Source organism: Elephas maximus, chromosome 7 (genome assembly GCF_024166365.1).
Source record: "Elephas maximus indicus isolate mEleMax1 chromosome 7, mEleMax1 primary haplotype, whole genome shotgun sequence".
NCBI lineage: Eukaryota > Metazoa > Chordata > Mammalia > Proboscidea > Elephantidae > Elephas > Elephas maximus.
This window is the reverse complement of record NC_064825.1, coordinates 97521854-97545865: the sequence shown is the minus strand read 5'-3', so window position 1 is coordinate 97545865 and position 24012 is coordinate 97521854.

Sequence of the window (24012 nt, the reverse complement as noted above, 5' to 3'; positions counted from 1 at the left end):
AGCTTTATTCCTTCCTTTGATTCATGAAGCACTTAGTCTCTGCGTCACACACTCCTATCACTTTAATGTGCTGTCTGCTTACTCTTCTTTTCCTATGTATACCCTGACCCTGAATGTTTCTAGATTCATAGTCTCTTAGAGCTGGAAGGAGACTTAGAAATTGGTCAGTGGCATAGAGAACAAGGAGCTAGTTCACAGCAGAAACAGAATGGGGGCCTTACTCCCTTCATCGTATGCTGCCTCTCTAATATCTTCTTGTTTCCCCCCAATAATAGGACTAGTGTCGTACAGCTATTTGCCAGTAAATGAGGTTGAAGACGATGACGCTTCCTTTCTAAATGGGTCCCGGAATGGTCGTGTGATCCTTGGATTCAGACCCTATTTATCAGATCACTCCATTTCTCAACCTGTTGTCTTAGAGATGTCTACATCTGCCTCCTCGTACACTCCTCTTCTCTTTTCAGGTAACTTGAAATCTTTGAGGCTGTACCCTTAAAGAATAATTTTCTCCTGTGTTTTGAGAGAATGAGTAGCTTTCAAAGGGGCTATGAGGGGTGGTGATGGAGTGATGGAGTAAGAGAACACAATCTAGAGGGTATGACCAGAAGAATAAACGGTGGCAGTCAATGACAAGACTGACATCACAATCGTATCACTTACACTTTGCTGGTGGTAGAGAGATATCATTAAAATGTATGATTCTTTATTGAGAAATACTTCTTGACTTACAAAACAGATGATTTCCTCTGGCATTTTAAGTGTATGACCTATCATGTAGTTCCTGGGATCTTAAAAGTTTGCAAGTGTCCATTCAAGGCATAATAATTGCTCTCCATTCACCTGGAGCAATAGAGGAAGCAAGAGAGTCAGGAATAGGAAGAGGATATGGAATGAGTGGTTAATTGCCTACATCAACAGCTGCCTCCTTTGCCATGAGACCAGGAAAACTGGATGGTGCCTGGCTACCATTACTGAACATTTTGATCAAATTTTCTGTAGAAGAATCTTGATCAAAAGGGGGAAACTGCAGAACAGAATTCAAGTTTTCATGGATTCCAGACTTTCTGGAGCCATGGAGGCTGGATAAATCCTTGAAACTATTCTCAGCAACAACAAATACAATTAAAAAAAAAAAAGTATGAGTTATAATGATATATCTCCCTGAACCGTAGGTTCTGAGCTGCAAATCTTCAAGAAAATATTGCAAAGGTAGCATAAGCTTTAAAAAACAAAACAAAGAACCTGTAGCCATGGAGTCGATTCTGACTCATGGCAACCCCATGTGACAGAGTAGAAGTCTCCATAGGATTTTCATGGCTGTAATTTTTACATAAGTTGATTGCCAGGCCCTTCTTCTGTAGCACCAGTGGGTGAATTCAAACTGCCAACCTTTAGGTTAGTAGATGAGTGCAGATCATTTGTGCCACCCAGTGACCTTCTAGAAGCTTACACAGGAGTAATTGGACTGGCTTATAGGTATTGGGAAGTCTACCTAAGCATTGCTGAAGTAAAAGATCTGTTTCTTAATGCAAAGAACTAGGCTCAAAATAAAATAAAATGCCAACACCGATCTCCCTTTGAACTTATTGATTTATTTGACCTATAGGTTTTATTGGGTCCTGGTTGTGCAGTGTGTTAAGCATTTGGCTGCTAACGAAAAGGTTGGCAGTTCGAATCTACCAGCCACTCTTTGAAAACCGCATGGGGCAGTTCTTCTCTTTCCTAGAGGGTGACTACTCAACAGCAACAGGTTTGATTTTGGTTTGTATGTCTTATCTTCTTTTTCTGCGAGATGGGTTTGGTAATAAGTATGTTGGAGAGCTTCTAGGAAGATTAAATGAAATGAATAAAAAAAAGTGTAGTATGAGGTATGGAATAGAATGCATGATTAAGAAGTTACATACCGTCCCTTCCTTTAGCATACTTTTCTTCTCTTCCTCTTTCTCCATTACATGAGCTCATTCAAATGGTCTGGAAACCAGTAATGTATCTGTCTGACGAGGACCCTCTCAGCATGACTGCAAGGATGCGTAGAGAATCAGAATCCAACCAATCCTCTGTGCACGCAGCAGAGGGAGAAAAAAGGCAAGAGGAGAGCAGATGCAGACATTTGGCTTCTGGTCAAAGTTGCAAACACTGCTAATCCCTAGCGAACACTAGAGGCAGGAAATTAGGCGATGCTCCATGAAGGGATTCTACGCCCCATGCCCACTCTAATTTACTGAAGGTTTCTCCAGTGCGTAGAACACATATTCTTAGCAGGTGAACACAGATGTTCTCTTAGGCCCTGTACCTTTTCCCTGGATTATAGGGAGATTTCCAATTAGTTATGTTTGGTCTGATCAGGAGCAATATTCTGTATTTGCCTTCTCATGACCCACCCCAAGGTGACAAGTTTTCCATCCTTCACGTGGACTTGCAACTGGTCAAAACTCATTTTGCTTCTAATTATCTGAGCCTTGCCTGGCTCTTGGGTTCATGGCCCCTTGGATCTTGGTCTTGGGCACTATGAGAAGGTCAGTAAGGAGAGCGAAGAAATCACTCGACAAATGCACGGATCAACACTTCATACTCAACACTTCTCTGCCACAATACTAAATAAAGATAGAATTTGAGAAGGTGGGAATTGTTGAGGATGTTTACCCATATATCTTTATCCAGACACTTTAGTGAATTGCTGTTAATTGGAAGTTTCTCAAATGATGCTACTAGGTGTGGTAGGCACAAAACCATTTCATCTACAAATACAGCTTCATCCATTGCTTTCTTTCCAATATCCCTTACCTAGGGCATTCTTCTTTAGTATATGATTCAAAGTCTGTACAGTTTCACAACTCAGTGTAATTTTTGCCTTTGGTTCAGAGCTTTTCCTCTTATTTCCAACCTCCCACAGACTGCACCCTTCCCCTCCCCACCAACTTATTCTTAGAAGATGACCTGCCTTCCCACTTCTTTGAGAAAATAGGGGCTAGCTGACTGGTATTCCCTCATTTTCCTTCTGCCAACTCTACAATATTCCTACATCTCTACTCATGTTTTCTCAACATACTGGGTCTGGGTTTTATAATAGAAGCATCATCTCTGGGTCTATCAAAGATCAGTACATACACTAGTGCACTGGGTGCCAATCTCTTTGCTTAAGGATTTTGCCTCTAGCAAATCCATTTATTCATATTTCCATTTACTTTCTCATTTCTTGTCATGCCCTCCTCTCCCTCCACTGAATTACTACCATCAATGAAAGAACATGATATAATATCTAGAATGTTATCTTAAAAACAAAGCAAATCTTGGAAAACCTATCTTGTCCCAATCACTTTTTCTTTTCTCTGCTTTTCATAGTAAAACTTCCTGAAATAATTGTCTACTGCACAACTGGTCGCCATTTCTTCTCCTCTCCTTCATTCGGCAACCTATTTCATTCTGTTCCCTATCTTGCCTGTCTACTGAAATTTTTTAGGTCAGGGGCACCGGTGACCTCAGTGTTACCAAAATTAATGAACACTTGTCAGCTCTACACAGATCCATCAGCATATTCAGCATGGCTGGCCACTCCTTTCTGAGACAGTTTTTTTTTTTTTTTAGCTTCCCCACTCTTTTCCTGGATATTTTTACTTTATTTTACTGCCTTCTTCAACTCCTCTACTCAATTTCTTGAGTGTCTAAGTATTCCAGAACTGAGTTTTGGTCCCCACCTTCTATTTTTCTATACTACCGTTTTTTTTTTTTTTTTTTTACCTGTTTAGGTGTTGATATCTTCTCTGATGGTTTAAAATGGTACTATTGTTTGATGGCCCCCAAATCCATGATCTCAAGTTATGACTTCACCCTCAGGTTCTGCCTGAGCTCATCTACCCATACTCATATATTCATGCTGGCGTATCCAACTGTCTATCAGCTACTGAATGCATGATCTCTGGCCTCTGCTTCTTCCAAAAAGGCACCCTGTCTTCCCTCATTTATTTGCATATCAGCAAACAATATGAGGATTTCCTGTTGCTTGAGCCAAAAATGTAGAGAGCCTTGATTCTTTTCTTTGCCTGAGTGCCCCCTACTGCACAATTTGCAAATTCTGTCAGTTCTACCTTCAAAATACATCTACCTACTTCTCTTTAACTTCATCATCATGCCCTACCCCAGGGCACAGTTGTGCTTTGCATACGCTCCTGTAGTAGCCTTCTAACTACTGAGCTGTCTGCTTCCACCCTTGCCCCTTCCCAAATTCCATTCACTGTGCAGCAGAGGAATCTTTTAAAAAGGAAGTCATACCCTGCTGTTTCCCTTCTTGAAAACTCACCACTGCTTTCTATGCATGTAGAATAAAATCCAATTTCTGTTTGCTTCTCCGGTCTCGTTGTACTGTACAGTCTTACCTATCTTTCCTTTGGTCCTACACTTACTGCTCTGGTTTCCTTTTATTGTGTTTTTTTGTTATTCTAAGCTCTTTAATATTTTATCTTGTCAGTTCCTGAAATGTTTATTCCCAGGCATTCCATGTGGCTGGGTACTTTTTAATCTTTCAGGTTTTAGCTAAAATGTTACGTCTGTAAGGCCCATTCCTTGACTGCTCTACCTAGGGTAGCTTTCCTCCTGACATTTTCAATCATCTTGTGCCTTTATTTATTTTCCTTTTCCCACTCCAGACTTCATCTCGTTGAAAACAGAGAGGTTTTTATGTTTACTAAGGCTCACTATATTCTCACCAACAATAATTAGTACGTAATATAGGGCTGTCTCTTTCTCTCTCTCTATATATATACACAAAACTTTTAAACTTTAACAAATGCCTTTCTGGAAGGACTTGGGATGTTATTAAGCCTTTTTTTAATGTTGCCTACCAAACACATTATGCCTTCCAGAGACACATTTCTTGGTACTGAATTGTCCTTGCCTTCTCAGTCTCCACATTGCCTGTTCACTTTGTGTGTGTGTGTGTGTTTTTAATGCTTTGATACATTCTCTTTGGTAATATTTTATTTAAAGAAAGTGAGATTAATTCCAGCCAATAATTTACAGTATTTTATGGTTTATTTTCCTTACTAGGCCATTTCTTATATCTCTACAGCTGTGGTTCTTGATTGGGTAAGAGTTTGCCCCCAGGTAACATTTAACAATGACCAAAGAAATTTTTTGTTGTTACAGTTCTAGGAGGGGAGCTACTGGCATCTAGTGAGTAGAGACCAGTGATGCTGCTAAATATCTTACAATGCGCAGGATAGCCCCTACAGCAAAGAATCCTTTGTCCTCAAATGTCAGTAGTGCTACAGTTGAGAAATCCAGCTCTAGAGTGAATCTGCAACCTTACTCTCTAGGTCTTTGTGGGGTATAAAAACTTCTAGCCCTGGCTCTGCCCATCAAGGCCTGGCCCTCAAAGAGGTTGCTTTTATGGTAATGTGCTTGACAGAAACATCAACTAGCATAGAAAACAGTGAAATAGCTCCCATCAGACAATTTGAGAGCTTTTAGAATTAACGTGACTTCAGATCTCCAGAACTGCTGACTTGGGTGTGGAATCTACAGCCGGAACATATGTCTCTTTTTAGTACTTGGGGTACTTGTTGAATCAACCGAGGATTTGACCCTACTGAAGCCTGTAGCCTCTGATTAATTCTTCCTCCCTCTCCATCTCACCCAATTGAAGGTCTAAATTTTATTTAGGCAATGCAGCACAAAGAGATCCTAATGCTATTTTAATATTGATCCCATCATGTTCACATGCTGTGATTAACCCTTTATCTTGTATGCTAGTGTCTTAGTTATCTAGTGCTGCTGTAAGAGAAATACTGCAAGTGGATGGCTTTAACAAAGAGAAATTTATTTCTTCACAATAAAGTAGGTTAAAAGTCCAAATTCAATGTGTGAGCTCCAGGGGAAGGCTTTCTTTCTCTGTCGGCCTTCTCCTCGGTCTTCCCCTAGTCGAAGAGTTTCTCAGGCGCAGGGACCCCAGGTCCAAAGGATGCGTTCTGCTCCTGGAGCTACTTTCTTGGTGGTATGAGGTCCCAACTCTCTGCTAGCTTCCCTTTCCTTTTATCTCTTTAGATATAAACGGTGATGTAGGCCACACTCCAGGGAAACTCCCTTTACATTGGATCAGAAATGTGACTTGGGTAAGAGTGGGGTTACAATCCCACTCTAATCCTCTTTAACATAAAATTACAATCACGAAATGGAAGACAACCACAAATACTGAGAATCATGGCCTTATCAAGTTGATACGCACATTTTTGGAGGGACATAATTCAATCCATGACAGCTAGAATCCATTGTAAACTCTTCAAAAATATTGACGAATTTATCTATTACAATATTTATGTTGTAATCACCTCCATTTACCTACGCAGAGCCCCAAAAATGGATAGATTAAATGACTTTTCTAAGATCTTACAACTAGCTAGTATACCACCAAGGCAGTCTAGCTCAAGATACTCCCAATCACTCTGTTGTCTTGCTTTTCCTGACAAAGAAGAAAGTAAAAAGCTTGAAAATTTAGAAAATCTACCCAACTTAGTTTTTGAATGTGAAACATGAGTAAAGAATGTCCTTTTATTTTAACAAGAAAACAGGTGAGTTGCAGAGCCATTGCTATAAGTAATAATAATGACAACAATAGCTATTCTTTTAGACTTTTGCCAGGCAGATTATATGCATTTGCTTAAGTCATAGATTCAGTCCTAAATATGTGAGGTTGTTGTTATTGTATGCCATCAGTGGAGCCTAGTACTCATAGCAACCCTATGTGACAGAGTAGAAATTGCCCTATAGGGTTTCTTAGGCTATATAATCTTTACAGGAGATCTCCAGGTCTTTTTTTTCCCAGAGAGTGCGTGGTAGGTTTGAACTGCTGACCCATTGGTTAGCAGCTGAGTGCTTAACAATCATACCACCTGGGTTCCTTATATACAAGATAAACCACTGCCGTCGAGTCGATTCTGACTCATAGCGACCCTACAGGGCAGAGTAGAACTGCCCCATAGAGTTTCCAAGGAGCACCTGGCAGATTCGAATGCCGACCTCTTGGATAGCAGCTGTAGCACTTAACCACTATGCCACCAGGGTTTCCCTTATATAAACAAGATAGAGGCCATTATTATCTCCATTTTACAACTGAGGAATCTGAGATATTAAGAGACAGATTGATGTGCCCCAGGTTAAAATATTAGCTGCTATGGAGCGAACTCCAACGCATGGTGACCCCATGTGTGTCAGAGTAGAACTGTGCTTCATAGAGGTTTGATCTAAGGACAAAATCCTTGGGTGGTGCAAAACGTTATTGCACTCAGTTGCTAACCAAAAGATTGGAGGTTTGAGTCCACCTAGAAGCACTTGGGAAGAAAGACCTGGAGATCTGCCAGTGAAAATCCTACGGAGCACTGTTCTACTCTTACATACATGGGGTCACCATGAGTTGAAGTCAGCTGAATAGCAACTGGTAGTTTTAGAATAAGAATTTTAAACTCTCCTCCACCCCCACACAACCACCCTAAACCTCATCCCACTCATTCCTCCAAAATAGAAAAAAAAAAAAGGATCTCTATAAGGAAGCATCAGCAATGCAAGGGAATTAATCTTGTAAATGAAGGCAACAAAGTTGTTAAATGTAGGCAGACACTGATTTGCTTACAACAGTATTTGGTCAAGTTATACACATCTAATACGAGATGTTACTTTTCCCTTGTTCGTTATACTCCATGTGCTTGCAAGAAGCTTAGCTTTGCTTTTTTTTTCCCTTTTCCCCCTTGGCTCTGGTATCTTAAATTTGCAAATTTAACTTTGCATTAAAGGAGGTTTTCCATTTAATTAAAGAATGCATTCTGGAGCTCGACTACTAATTAAAATCTAACATTTGCTTAACATGGGTAGGTTAACAACTATAGGAAAACCTTTTTCATGCACTTCATGATTTAGTTGCTGTTTAACTTTGTAGTCTTAATATTGCCATGAAAATATGAGGTGGGTATTTAATTTTCTGTTTCAGCTTGAAGATAAGAAGGTAAAAAGTGTTCCACTGGTCTTAAGGACATTTACTTAGCATTCCTCTATTTCTCTGCTTGTTCATTTAATGTCCAAATCTAAGTTTTCTACCAACCCACTCTCTGCACTGGAAATGTCATCTGCTCTTTTCTAAGCTGTCTCATGCCATTGATATCAGTTGATAATAGATTTTATAGGCCTAAATTTATCAAGTGTCTTTTTCTTGCCTAATATTGGTCTCATGCAGATATAAAAAAAAAAAATGAAAAATATGCAGTGCTCTTCCTCAAGGAACTCACTGTCTAGTAGACAAAACAGACAAGAAAACCATGCAATTTGTTTCAATAAAGGCTTGAGTTTTGTACCTCAGGAGCAGAAGAGTGATGGGTTAAAAAAGCATCTGAAAGGTTACAGCACAACCAGAGTTTCTCAGTTTGTGTCCTACCATTTTGTGCAACTTAGTGGCATATTGCCTTAGAATCTTAACTCAGTGTTTGCACCATTTATTACAACTTGGGTTTTATATACCAGTCAATTGTATTATAAAATATTCTGTGCCCAATTCTGAGGTTAGATGTTAATTCGCATAAAGAACAAATATTTATAGCAATAGATGTTGCCCAGGATACAACTGTGTTGCACCATCAGTTCATCAAGTGACGAGGCCTTTCTTTAATGGAAAGAGGTTTATTGAATATGATGTAGAAAACTGGTTTATTGAATATGGTGTGCAAAACTGCTGGTTTGGTGGTAGAATTCTCACCTTCCATGCAGGAAACTCAGGTTCGATACCCGGCAGATGTACCTCGTGAGCAGCCACTGCCCATCCGTCAGTGGTGGTTTGAGTGTTGTTTTGATGCTGAACAGGTTTCAATAGAGCTTCTAGAAGAAGGTAGACTAGGAAGAAAGGCCTGGTGATCACACTGTCCAATCCACAGCTGACCATGGGATGTTGCAGGACCCGGCAATGCTTTATTCCATTGTACATGGTGTTGCCATGAGTCGGGGACCAACATGACAGCAGCTAACAGTGACAACAAATAAAAAGCTGGAAATATGTAGGAATAACTTTCTCAAGCATTTGTTTTGGGGGGGGGGGATAATTCCAAAATTGAATTTTACCTTGGAAGAATAACATACTGATGCATGTATAAAATGTGCCACCTGAAATAATACCTGCCTTATACCTTGTTTCTGACCTAGTTAAGTAGTTTTCTCCTGGAGGTCAGCCAGACATATGGGAAAGGCTATTTTATTTATCTAAGTTTTAATTGTATTTTGGCATCCAGAACATTTAAGTAGCCTCTGAACATTTTCAAGTAATAAAATGTATAATATGTTAATAATGCAAAAGTGGTTAAACCCATCCCGCCCCCCCCCCCAGGAAAAAAAAAAAAGAGGAAGAAAAGAAAATGCTCCTTGGAGCAAAATTTAAGCCTGCAAAAGTTTTCATAGGCACATGCACAAAAAAAAAAAAAAAAAAAATAGGAATAGGTGTTTGCAGGTGGGGTATTTGAGGATAGGAATATATTTTGTAATATTATTATACCACATATTAACTATGATATTTGTGGTTATGAATAAGATATTCTTGGTAATAATGCTGTTTATAAGAGTTGTACATGTTAAGTCTTTTTGTCTTTGGATTTTGACAGTTTGAGTATGATATGCCAAGGTGTGGATTTGCTTGAGTTTACTCTACTTGGAGTTCCTTGAACTTCTTGAATATGTTTTCCATCAAATTTGGGGAATTTTTCAGCATTATTTTTTTCAAATACACTTTCTGCCTCTTTCTCGCCTCTTCTTCTGAGATGCTCATCATGTGTATATTGGTTTGCTTGATCTTGTCCTACTTGTTTGTGAGGATGTGTCCATTTTTCTTTATTCTTTTGTCTTCTATATCAATTGGCCTGTCTTCAAGTTTGCTGATTCTTTCTTCAGCCGGATCAAATCTGCTCTTGAGTCTCTATATTGAATATTTTGTTTTAGTTGTATGTTTCAACTCCAACATTTCTATTGGTTTCTTTTTATCATTTCTCTTTACTAATACTTTCTCAGTGAGATACCATTTTCATCTTTAAGAAATTCTTTCACGTATTTTCCTTTTGATCTTTGAACATCTTTACAGTAGCTGATTTAAAGCCTTTGTCTAGTAAGTTCAAAATTTGAGCCCCTGTTTTATTTACTGATTTTTTCCCCCCTGTGTATGAGCTAGAAACACTGGTGGTGTAGTTGTCAAGAGCTACAGCTGCCAACCACAAGCTTGGCAGTTCAAATACACCAGGTGCTCCCTGGAAACCCAGTGGGGCAGTTTACTCTGTCGTATAGGGCCATTATATCTCAGAATTGATTCGACGGCAACTTTTTTTTTTTTTTTTTTAATGTATGAGCCATACTTCCCTGTTTCTTTGTGTGTTTCAAGATATTTGCTGAACTCCAGACATAATATAATGTGGCAGTTCTACAAATCCGATTCTGCCCCTCCACAGGGTTTTTTGTTGTTGCTGTTGTTGATGATGCTATTGCTGCTGCTATTTTTTGTTGTTGTTTGTTTGTCAAATGACTTCTTTGGACTTGTTTTATAAAGTCTGTATTTACTATATTGCGTGGCCACTGAAGTCTCTGCTTGGTTAGCTTAATGGTCAGCTGATGACTGGTCACGGATTTCCTTAATGGTTTTGCGTTCCTAAGTCTTGTACTATCTGTTGAGAGCTTCTGGGTGTGTGTTGGGGCAAGCCCTCAACCCTCAGCAGTTTACAATTCAGCCTTAGATTTTACTATCTCCTTGTTCAGATCCTCAAAATAATTCAAAGGTGAGAAATTGGTTCCCTGTCAGGTTTTTTCTGAACATGTGCACAACCTTGCACATGATTGTGGCCTTTTAGATTCCTAGGAACATGTCAGAGCTTTTCAAAATTCCCTATGATACCTCATTCCCCAAATATTCCTTCTTAACTTTTTGGCTAGGCTCTTGTTTGTTCCAACTAATGTCAAAGCTTTAGGCAGCTGGTATGTCAAAAAATTGCAGATGATTATTTTTAACAAACATCCTTTGCAAAGGATTTTTTCCACTGAATGAGCTCAAACTCAGGGCAAATAATGGCAGTGCCTGTGAAGGGGGCTCTACCAGGGAGCCATAAGATGGATCAAATAGTAATAATGCTCATAGGATGGAACTTTTTGGGGAGCCTCCACCTCTGTTTGCTAGGCATCTGTTTTTCATAGCTGTCATGGTTGCAAGGCTGCTGATTTTAGTGACTTCCATGGACCTGGGGTGAGTGGAATGGGAGTAGGTCAAGTTAAAATGCCACAAACCTCCAATATTATTACTAAGATTCAGGAGTTTTTGTTGGATAAGTGCTCTTCAGATTGTTGGCAGGCCTCTGGTTAATTTATAGAATTTTGAAGATGTTGACTTTGACCATTTTGTCAGTATTTTTCTTGTTCTATGGTGAAACAATTTACAGAGGTTCTCACTCCTCCATTCACAAAGTCTCTCCTCCCGGTAGTAAAAAATTCCTGGTTTCTATGGGGAAAGAATACAGCGCACACACACACACACACACACACACACACACAAGGTGGGCTCTAGTGTGCTTACAAAAAGCTAGACAGACTCCTATTTTTTATACTTCTTATGTATACTGAGTTGCTTTAACGTCTTTCGAAGTTTTTTTTTCTATAGGCACTTGATTCCAGATAACTGTAGGTGAGTAATTTAATTGACTTTTTCACTATTGCATGCCGTGAACCAACAGTGCTCCATTTACTCTTGTCACTTATGTTATTAATGCCTTTAAATTTAGCCCATCGGAGAACCAGTTCTGGATACACATCTTGAAAGATTCTGTTCCTCTGCAACCACTTCTAGGGTCAATATTAGTATCTATCAGAAAAGCAGAAGCACTACAAATGTTATGGGATAAAGTATTTTTAAAGGGATTAGAAATTACACAAGTGTGGGGAGAACTAGAAATACGAACATCTAGAAAAAGGAGTTTGGAAATCAGAGAAAATGTCCATAAGCAGTTCTTTAAGTCATAGGTATTGTTGGGAACATCAGATCTTGCAGGGGAGTATCAGATGCTATGTGCCCACTAACGGATTGCTCATGGAGATGTCTATGGAAAGCTGCTGTCTATGTGTGGCTATCATCTCCTGATGGTAAGGTGAGGATGTTGTTGGTACACAGGACCATCACTTAGGAAGAATACCAGGACATGGGGAGGAGACGAAGCAGAGAGGAAACCAACACATCTGCCCATTGTGCTCTGTGCACAGACCTTCAGAGCGCAGGCAGGTAGCTTCTTTGCTTCTGCCGTTGAAGTCACAAACAAGTACTTTAGACAATTATAACTCAAAACCACACAAAGAAAAATATTTTAAGGGATATAGTTTCTGCCTTAACCAAGTTCATAATAGAAAATACTAGTGAAGGCCTTTATTACAGTGGTATAGGCTTTGAGCTACGTTGGGGTGATAAAACTTCAGGAGAGGCATATCTAAATTCTGGCTTAAAGTTGGTTTGTGTTTGTTTTTCCATGCCTTTAGTAAATATTTTATTAATAGGTGCATTTCAACTCTCACTTCCTCATAGTGGTCTTCTATGACTCCCCTGTGAATAGGAACCTCCACACCCATTCCACCCACTGCCTACTCCATTAATTTGGTTTATTTTTTTCATAGTAGTTTTTAGTAGCTATGATTATTTATTTGCTTTTATTTGTTTCCTTAGCTGTTTGTTTATTGGAACATCACCTCATCTGGAATGAAAGCTCCTCAATGGCAAATAACCTCATTTGTTTTATTTATTGTTGTATCCTTGACATTTTAACAACATGTGGCACTCACTGGGAGCATTGTAAATATCTGTCATGTGAATTAAATAAAATTATAATTTCTCATGGATAGAAACATTATAATTTTGTTTTAATATAATTTTCAAATAATTAGATGTTAAAAAACTATAACTGACCATGTAGTTGATTTTATAACAGAGTCTCAGCAAATATTTGTTGAAATAATAAATAGGTTAAGAATGTTTCCATGCTTTGTCAGCAACAATAAACTGAGGTTCCTCATTTATGCTCCATAACAAGTAGTTAAGTATGCTCTTATTACAAAGTGCTGGTAGCATACATTATAGGGTGGATGGTGATCTTGGAATATTGGAGGCAAAGCAAGCATTGCTAGGCCAGTGTGGACAGTCACAGTTTGGAGACTGGTAATGATGGAATGGAAGTTTAGGCTGTGGCCTGCATCCAGAAGGGAAGTGATGTGGGACAAATACTCAAATTTACTCCCCCAACAAAATGACCAGATCTGACAGAGCCTTGATAATGGGAAGGTATGCCTTGCTGTTATGCCTGTGGGACCATCAAACAGGAAACATTTGGAATGGAGTTCCTCCATCTAATCATGCTTGCCTGGAGGTTAGTTAGGGATGATGTCTTACTCAGCTTTGTTATAGGCTGAGAGTTTAGTATACAGCCCTAGTGGTACAGTGGTTAAGAGCTATGGTGAGCTATGGCTGCTAACCAAAAGGTCAGCAGTTTGAATCTACCAGCTGCTCCTTGGAAACTCTGTGGGGCAGTTCTACTCTGTCCTATAGTGTTGCTGTGAGCTTTTTTTTTTTTTAGTTTTCTAGTGGTTCTCTGGGTGGAGCAAATGGTTAAGTGTTCGAGAACTAGTTAAAAGGTTGGTGCTTCAAACCCAGCCAGGGGCATCTTGGAAGACAAGCATGGCAATCTGCTTCCAAAAGGTCACAGACTTTAAAAAACCCTGTGGAGCAGTCTACTCGGCACACATGGGGTTCCCATGAGTTGGAATCGACTCGACTGTAACTAACAACAACAACAACAGATTCCCAATCGATATTTGCTAAGTAATGTCTGCTCAGCTGTGGTTGTTCTTTTCTCCCGAGGTCCTTCACGACACCTCAGATGTTCTGGCTCCAAATGTTGTAAGGCCTTCCCTGCCAGAGCCTCACGTCACAACGCTGGGAGCGAAGGCTATTTCCTTCTAGTGTCATGTCAGTTCCACTTTACGCACCACTCCAGAGCTAACCCATCTTGCTTGGACTTTAATTAAATAACCTTCAAGGATAAAGTACCACAGGGGGCAAGGTTGCAGGGATAGATGCAATTATTTCCTGCCGCTATTGATTTTAACACTAATGATCTTGAATGATGCGTAGCTCTGTATCTGGCAGTCTCACTCAGAATGGCAGGTGGGAACTTGAGCTTTGGTTGTCGTAAGGGACCAAAACAATTTGGACAGATTTAAACTTGTTGATGCTATTTTTTAAGTTTGAAGGAGGATTAAAATTTGAAACCTGGAGGGTTTATAAACATAATAGGGGGTATAATATAGTGTAAAGATGAGAGACATTGGAGCTAGAAAGAACTGTGTTCAAATTATAGTTTTTCCATAATTGATTGTGGACTTTGAGGAAGTAATTCAACCACTCTGAGCCTTAGTTTCTTCACCTGTAGAATAGATGTGTATTCAGTGTGAATAATGATGTGTATTTTGGCATTTTGGGGAAAGTATAGGAGGTAACAGTTTGAAATCACAGTACTTAAGAGCTGGGCTGCTAACCAAGAGGTTGGCAGTTCAAATCCACCAGCTGCTCCTTGGAAACCCTATGGGGTAGTTCTACTCTGCTCTATAGGGTCACTATGAGTTGGAATAGACTCAACGGCAACAGGTAATAGTAGTATGCTGCAATAATTCCTGCTTCCTTTTTTGCTTCTATTTAAGGCATTAGACACATATGTTCCTCTTAGGGGTTGTTATGGATTGAATTTTGTGCCCCCAAAATATGTGCTGTAAATCATAATCCCATACCTGTGGCTATAATCCCACTTGGGAGTGGATTTTCTTTGTTATATTAATAAGACAGTATTAGTGTAGGGTGTATCTTGAGACAATCTTTTTTGACATATAAAAGGAGCAGATTAAGCAAGGAAGGGAAGAAGCAGAGATGGGGGATGATAGATGTCACACCACATGAAGATCATCAAGGAACCAGGGAAAAAGGACCTTCCCCCAGAGCCAACAGGGAGAGAAAGTCTTACCCGAAAGCTGGTGCCCTGAATCTCGACTTCTAGCCTTCTAAACTGTGAGAAAATAAATTTCTGTCTGTTGTATTTCTGTTACAGCATCACTAGATAACCAAGACAGGGGTATTTGTCTTTTAATTTTTGAAATACCAAAAATCTTTAAGAACCAAAGAAATATATCTCTAATGGTGAGACTACACACAACATGGTAAGGCTCTCATTCCAGCTATGGTAAAATAGGAAGGACACTTGATTTAGACTTCAAAGATTTGGGTTTTGGATTAAGTTCTATACAACTGTGTGACCTTAAGCAACTTTTCAGCCTCTTTGAGCTTCCTGTACTTTACCTGTAAAATATAGACACTGATACATCTGTTAGTGGATTGTTTTAATGATAAAGAATCTTAAAAATATGACAGCATTTGACAGAAAGATAAGTGCTATGAAATGCTATTAAACATTATCCCACAAACAAGTCTTAGTGGTCAGAATACTTGAAGGAACAGGAATGAAGGCATTATAACATCTTTGAGAGAGTATTGATTTGTAAAGTACTGCTGGTAGAGAAGGCAGTGCTGTACACATACAAGAAGGTTTTTCTTTTTCTCCTTCTTTTTGACTTCTGAAACCAAAATAGACCAAGAGTCAGGGAGGTGGTAGGGTGGGGATTAAAGCTCCAGATTAGAAGATAACGCTGAGAAACAAAGTTGCAAAAACAACCACAACTCAAAGCTCTTACCTTTGCAACAATCTCCCCAATGTAGCTGGACTTCTCTGCTTTCTGCAGAGCATAGCCAAAGCTCAGAGACGTCCTGCTGCTTGCTGAAGGCCTACAGTTGTGATGAAGAGAAGCTTCTGTGTCAAGCAGATATTTTCTTATTTCTTATCTTATTTTTCAAGTCTGTTTCTCTAATTCTTTGGATTGAAATACTTTCATGCTTTTGATGGTTAAGATTGTGTGTCATCTTGGCTGGGCCGGGATTCTCAGTGTTTATATGTGATCACCCGTATGATGGGATCTGCTCTGAGTAGCCAGTCAGTTGAAAGGGAGTTTCCTTGGGCATGTGACCTGCGCCCAAATATAAGAGGACTTTCTGGCTTTTGCCTGCTCTGGATCCAGCAGCTGGCTCCTGTTCATCTGATCTCTGGTTGTTGGTACTTGAGCTAGAAGCATATCTGCTGATCTTGGGTTCACCAGCCCCTGCAGCTATGTGAATCAGGAGAAGCCTTGTAGTCTTGCCTGCTGATGATGGGATTCATTGCTCTTCACAGCCTGTGAGCAAGAGCCCCGCTCTCTGATCTGTTGATCTTGAGTTTGCCAGCCCCTTTGGCTACGTGAATCAGGAGAAGCCTCTGTCCTGATTCATATATTTGGGACATTCCAGCCTCTATAACTGTGTGTGCCATTTCCTTAATATAAATCTCTCTATATACTTGTATGCTTTACTGGTTTTGTTTCTCTAGAGAACCCAGTCTAAGACAATGCTTATTCTAATTTTCTATCTCTGAAATTCATATATTCACTTGTTTGTCCAGCAAACATATATTCCATATCTACTATTTTTTTTTTTTTTACTATGTGTACCTGACATGTGCTAGATCTCAGGAGCCTCACTAAACATCTTCAGGTTGCTACAGTCAGAAGGGGAGCCAGATGCATGAAGAAAGAGCAATTAATGCTGCAATAGTTGTGAGCATAGAATAAAGAGCTTAACTCACACCGAGGATGTCTAATTTGAAACCACAGGGGTAAGCAGATGATGGTGTTGGTTGGAGAGTATACTTTCAGAGCAAGTTTAAATCTGTCAGTAACTTCATATAGATGGAACAGAGTTGGAGTGGGAAGGGGATAGTAGTACATATATGAGTGTCTTAGTCTGGGTTCTTTAGAGAAGCAAAATCAGTAAAGCATATAAATATATATTGAGAGAGATTTATATCAAAGAAACTGCTCACATGATTGTAGAGGCTGGAAATGTCCCAACTCCGTGGATTAGGATAGAGGCTTCTCCCGATTCATGTAGCTGCGGGGGCTGGTGAATCCAAGATCACCAGATTAGAAAGCAGTGCTCTTGCACACAGGCTGTGAATATCAACAAATCCCAATATTGGCAGGCAAGACCACAAGGCTTCTCCTGACTCACAGAGCTGCAGGAGCTGGCGAACCCATGATCAGCAGGTTGGAGAGCAGGGCTCTGCTCACATGCTGTGAAGATTGATGAATCCTGAGGTCGGCGATAAGCTGGTAGCTCAAGTCCCAAGAACTGGAAGTCAGATGAACATGAGGCAGCTGCAGGATCCAGAGTGAGCAAAAAGCCAGTACATCTGCTTATATTTGGTTGCAGACCACATCCCCAAGGAAACTCCCTTTCAACTGATTGACTGCTCACAGCAGATCCCATGATTGGAGTGATCACATATAAACACTGAGAATCATGGCTTAGCCAATTTGACACACAATCTTAACCATCACAATGAATACATTGTCAAGTCTATGGAATGCAGCTTATAATGAGTCCAGTAACCCTAATTTTACAGATAGAAAAGCAAGGCCCAGAGAAGAGAAGTAATTTGCGAAATAATCACTGTTATTCATTGGTTGAATAGGTTCTAGAATACAGATCATTTGGCCCCCAGCTCAGTCCTTAATTTCTGTAATACAAATATTGCCATTTCTATGAACCAGGAAGAGAAAATGCTGGGAGTTGACCACATCTTACCTCACCATTGTCATCTGCCATCATTTTTTCCTTACCGCAGTAAACTATTTTCAGTTCTCCAAGAGTGGGGTGATAAGTTGTCTCAGTTCTCATTGTCTAATTATAACTCTTTGTTTAGGGCCCTGTCTCACTGCCTAGCAGCTGCCTGGCTAATCAGCTGAAGCAAGACTTGATCCAGGGAGCCTCCTTGTCTCCCCTTGGCAGAGTTGGATAGAGGTGTTCACTTAATTGTACCCCATAATATGTGTAACACTTGCAGAACATACTCTATTATACTCATCTATATTTTGTGTTATTTTCCTGTTCTAGACTTGAAATTTCTTGTTACTTGCTGTCAAGTCAGCTCCGACTCATGGCAAACACGTATACAACAGAATGAAATGCTGCCCAGTCCTGTGCCATTTTCATGATCATATATGCTTTGAGTCCGTTGTTGTGGCCACTGTGTATTTTGAGTGCCTTCCATCTTAGAGGACTCATCTTCCAGAACTATATAGAACAATATTGTATTGTGATCCATGGGGTTTTCATTGGCTAATTTTCAAAAATTGATGGTCAGGCCTTCTCTTCCTACCCAGATTTTCTTACCCAGATCTTGGATCTGGCCATGACCTAGGCTATGTAAGGGTAAAGTGAAAATCTACTTGTCTTTGATAGGATTAGAACTGATGATGCAATATCTGGAAAGCAAAAATGATGGAAAAATAACCACTGGTTTTCTGCACAGATATTATTAGAGATAGATATCTGCTGTCAAGTTGACTTTGACTCATGGAAATCTCATGTGCAACAGAGTGGAATGTTGCCTGGTTCTGTGTCATCCTCACCATCACCAGTAAATTTGAGTCCATCATTGCAGCTGTTGAGCCAAATATCTAACCAAGGTGGTCTCCACTTCCTCACCCTTATTTATCCACTACTTCATCAAGCATTACGTCCTCCTCCAGCAATTGATTCCTTCTAATGATGTGTCCAAAGCAAGTGAGCAGAACAGTGTTCTGTTGTGATCCATAAGGTTTTCACTGGCTGATTTTTGGAAGTAGATCACCAGGCCTTCCTAGTCTATATTAGTCTGGAAACTCAGCTGAAACCTGTCCACCATGAGTGATAATGCTTGTATTTGAAATACTAGTGACACAGCTCCCAGCAGCATAGCAGCGTGCAAGCCGCCACAGTATGACAAACTGATAGATGGATGGTGGATTATTAGGTATACCTTATCATATAATGTACAATCATAGCTAATACTTTATACTCTAATTTGCAGTGTTCACAGAACTTTGACCTACTTGATCTCATGTTACATTCATAGCAAATGTGGGAGCAAGTTTTTGCTACCCCATTTTCCAGATAAGGAGACTGAAGCTCATTGAAAGTAAGGAACTAGATGAAGACCACACAGAAACTTTGCGGCTAGCATCTTGAATCTTGAATCCAGGTCCTTTAAACCTGCATCACTGTGCAGTCATATATTTCTTTGGAACAATCCGATTAAAGCTAAACAATAATGAAGATTTTATTAGATAATTTTAATTTCTCCTTGAAAGGTATTCTAGGAAAGCTCAGAAAATTTATAGTTCTTTTTTCCATCATGATTTCCATTGTGTAAACATGGCTACTAATAGCGCATCTTCTTTAGCACTTCCAAATAGCACTTTGGAAGGTGTAATCTGTTTTCCTTTATTATTTTAGCGTATCTTGTCCTGGTACCAAGCTCCCATACAGTGTGTATATATACATATAGACAGTGATGTTATTGTCTGTGCAGCAATAGCATTTTCAATGAGAGAGGAAATTAAAAAGTAACAGGTGATGGAAACAGAATGATTACATCTTCCCTGGGCATAAGCGCTGGCAACACCTGATAAACTTGAAAGACATTTAGCTCTATCCAATAAATATTTGTCTCTGTCTAAAAGAACCATTTTTCATTATTGCTGAAACAGATGTGACCAGGTTTTATGTGTGAGTAAATTGAATGCTTGTTAAGAAAATTAATTTGAAAGCTCTGGAAGTATTACACAAAACTCTCCTAGCTGACTTTGTTTAGACTCCTCTTAAAGCTGCAGGGCACGTGTTTGCAGCTTCCCTTTGAATTTGTGGCCACTGCAAATCTTGAGGCTTCTCTCTTGTCTCCCAAAGGAGAGGCCAGTCACTTGGTTCTATGGAAGGAATCTCTTAGACTTTGAGAATATGACTTGGTGTGTTTATTTGGGACATTGCAGAAACTAGTATCATGGGAAGCCAATAGGCTAGTACCTGGGCTCTCTAGGTCTCCATAACAAATAAGTCAACGATTCAGAAAACTACTTTAAATGCTGCACTTAAAAAAACCTCTTTGGACTGGCAAGGAGTCTGGTTTCAGCACCAAATATTCTCACACAATTCATAGTGTATTGTTTTGTCCTCTGATATCATGGACTTGCCGATGGTAGTAATGAAAACATCTTTTTCTTTCTGTGGTTTATCAGTAGGGGACAGCAGAAGTTCATGGAGAGGCAGCCCATTAGCAGGAAGCAATCTGTCCTTTCAGTAGGCACTCACTGGTTACCGCTGATTTCTCTGGTTCTTCACTGACTGCTGAAAAATAACTGACCTACTAAGGGTTAGGTGCATTCTGCATCCTACTTCATGTAATTTAATGGTCACAGCAAATTAGAAAAGTAATTATCAACTCCCATTTTAGAGATGAGGATATTGAGGTTCAGAGAGATTAAGACACGTGATTGTCTCCCAGCTGGAGATGGGACTGAACATTGAACTCTAGTCTTTCTAATTCTTAAGCCCATGGCCCTTCGTAATGCAGGAAACAGTTGTACTGAAACGATTGGACTGGGCCTTGTTCAGTAAGTCATTTCAGCATGTATATGCTTCAGTGCAGTTAAAATGGGCAACCGTGTGTCCTTATCTCAGGTATCTGTGCTTGGGGAGGTGGTAAAAAATAATCAGTTTGACTGAATGGAATTGATGGGTTTGTTCAAGCAGCCAGGAAAATCAAGACTTTGTCAGTCAAGAAAATGAATAAATAAATAAGCCAAATCATTTATACGTGTAACTGTAGCCTCAGTGAACTTCATTTGTTTTTATTTTGAAAAAAAAAAACAAAATAAAACTTTCTGGATTTCCCACTGCGTTGGTCATGTAGTGCTGCCATAACAGAAATACCGCAAGTGATGGCTTTAACAAAGAGAAATTTATTTTCTCTCAGTCGAGTAGGTCACAAGTCCAAATTCAGGGCATCGGCTCCAGGGGAAGGCTTTCTCTCTATGTTGGCTCTGGAGACAGGCTTCCGCTGGTCGACGAGCTTCTCAGGCACAGGTAGCCTGTGTCCAAAGGATGCACTTTGCTCCTGGTGCTGCTTTCTTGGTGGTGTGAGATCCCCAATTCTCTGCTTGCTTCCCTTTCCTTTTATCTTTGGAGAGATAAAAGGTGGTGCAGGCCACACCCCAGGGAAACTCCCTTTACATTGGAACAGAGAGGTGACCTGAGTAAGGGTTGTGTTACAATCCCACCCTAATCCTCTCAACATAAAATTACAATCACAAAATGGAGGACAATCATACAATACTGGGAATCATGGCCTAACCAAATTGGTACACACATTTTTGGGGACATAATTCAATCCATGCACCCACTGTATTTAGTCTGATCTTCATACTGGTGTCTATAAGGCCCCATGAGATGTGAGTTTTCTTCTCAATTCCATTCTCAGCCCCTGGTATTATCCTTATTTCTTGTTGTACACTAGGCTCACAGCCTTATGAAGATTTCTAGAACACACTAGGCACTTCCTTGCCTGCCTGCCTGCCTGCCTGCCTGTCTTCCTTCTTCACTTTTCTGCCCCCTTCTTCCTTCCTTCCTCCCTCCCTCTCTCTCTCTCTGCCTCCATTCCTTCTTCCTTGCTCTCGACCTTACCCCTTTCCTCTCTTCCTCCCTCCTTTCTCCCCTCCCTCCCCCTTTCTTTCCTTTCTTACTTTTCACCCTCCTTCCCTTTCTTCTGGAAACCCTGATGGCATAGTGGTTAAGAGCTACATCTGCTAACCACAAGGTCAGCAGTACAAACCACCAAGTGCTCCTTGGAAATCCTATGGGGCAGTCCTGCTCTGTCCTGTAGGGTCGCTATGAGTCGGAATTGACTTGATGGCAAAAGGTTTTCTTTCTTCCATCCCCTTCCTCACCTCCTTTGTTCAACAAATGTTTGTTGAGATCCTTTATGTTCCAGACAGAGATGCTGACACATGTACAGTTACACACCTATATGGTTTTGTGTGTCACTGTCACCAATTTTATAACACTCTTATATTTCCTGTGCATATAGGCATAGGAGTTGTAGCACTGGAAGTAGATAAAGACCAACAAGTTGTAGCTTCTTATGAATTTTATTTCCTTCATTCTATTGTAAGTTTTAGATGAATCCTTTTTTTTTTCTTTTTAATATAGCCCTCTCTGATTTGAAATGGACACTCAGTTCTGTGCCTCAATTTGCCAGCCTCAGGGAGGCATTAGCATCTTGTAGGAGACAAAATACTTCCAGGTCCTTCAAAAGGGTATTGGCGCTCCATATCTATAGTGTCAAACTTTAAACTGAGTTTGGGGACTGGGGTGCCTTGAATAAGCCATAGATGTTTTTTATCAGTTAGATGAGGTGGCATCCATGACCCTGGTGTCATCCACATTTATGCCCCAGCAGTTCATCTCAGGATAGTTACAGTTGACAGGAATTCAATACTTCATGGTTTTAGACAGGCTGTCCTAAATGGAATGGATCAATGCTTTGATTAAATGTTGGAGATGCAAGCTAGGCTAAATGGTCAAAATGTTTGGTTCTATTGACGTTATCCTGCAAACCACTGAGCCATTTGGTCAACAGACAAGACTGCTGGACTAGAGATTAATAATTACAGATGGCCAATTGGTAATAGATTCTCTCCATCATCTCCCAGGGAGCTGGTTGCAGTGCTTTAAGGGAGCACAATTGGAAAGCTGCACTCCAGTGATTCACAGAATCATTCCTGGAGTGTGAGACAATTTGGCTTAACATCTAACAGAAGTGACACATTAATGTGGAACTATTTGCCTGACACCGAATGCACTTTGCAGGAAAAAATAGTAAACTGATTTTGAAAAAAGATTCACAGACTTAGGGATGAGTGATGAGAGCTGTCTTGCTATTGTTTTTTTTTTTTCTTTCTTTCTTTTTAAACAACATCCAAGTAATAAAGGAAAAAAAAAAAAAAAACAAACCCAGTGCCGTCGAGTCGATTCCGGTTCATAGCGACCCTATAGGGCAGAGTAGAACTGCCCCATAGAGTTTCCAAAGAGCGCCTGGTGGATTCAAACTGCCAACCCTTTGGTTAGCAGCCCTAGCACTTAACCACTAGACCACCAAGGTTTCCAAGTAATTAAGGGATAATATAAATTCTAAATTACATAGGTTTACTGTACTGTTCCTTTTCTTACATTCTAATGAAAGGAAATAGCATTTCTGCTCCTTGAGTGGGCATGCTTCTACACAAACAATAAAGCCAGGACTTGGTTTATGAATAAAGTTGACAAATGCCAGAGCCAAGTCCTATTGGCTAGAAATCTGTGTACTATATTTTTCTTCAGGGATTTTTAGTTTCTTTACTCTTGCCTTGTGTTAGATGTATGAAAGCAGAAAAATTTTCTGAAAGCTGGATGCCAATCATTTAATAGTGTTTGAAAATATCTCTGACACAGACATAAAGGGTCTCTCTCTTCTCCCTTTCTGGCCATTCAGGAAGGGAAAGATGCTATTGTTCTGGAATTATGTACAGGAAGTCCTCGTCTTATGAATGTCCGACTTATGTAAAATCCATAGTTGTAAACTAGCCCCCATAAAGCCTATTATATTAAAAATTCGAGGTACATGGAATGGTTCAGGATAACAAATGGGTGTTATTTTGCAACGTGTATCAAAACATTATTATTATTATTATATTAAAGATATTTTAGTGTATCTGGAAGTTTTTCTTTAATGTTTTTTATGCATAGAAAAACCAAATCCATTGCTGTTGAGTCAGTTCTGACTCATAGCAACCCTGTGGAACAGAGTAGAGTTTCCAAGGAGCGCCTGGTGGATTCAAACTGCTGACTTTCTGGTTAGCAGCCGCAGCACTTAACCACAACCCACCAGGGTTTCCATGTGTAGAAAGGTGCACTATATATTATATACTACGACAAACATTTGACTAACTGATGTTAGATATGAACCGTTCTGACTTACACACAAATTC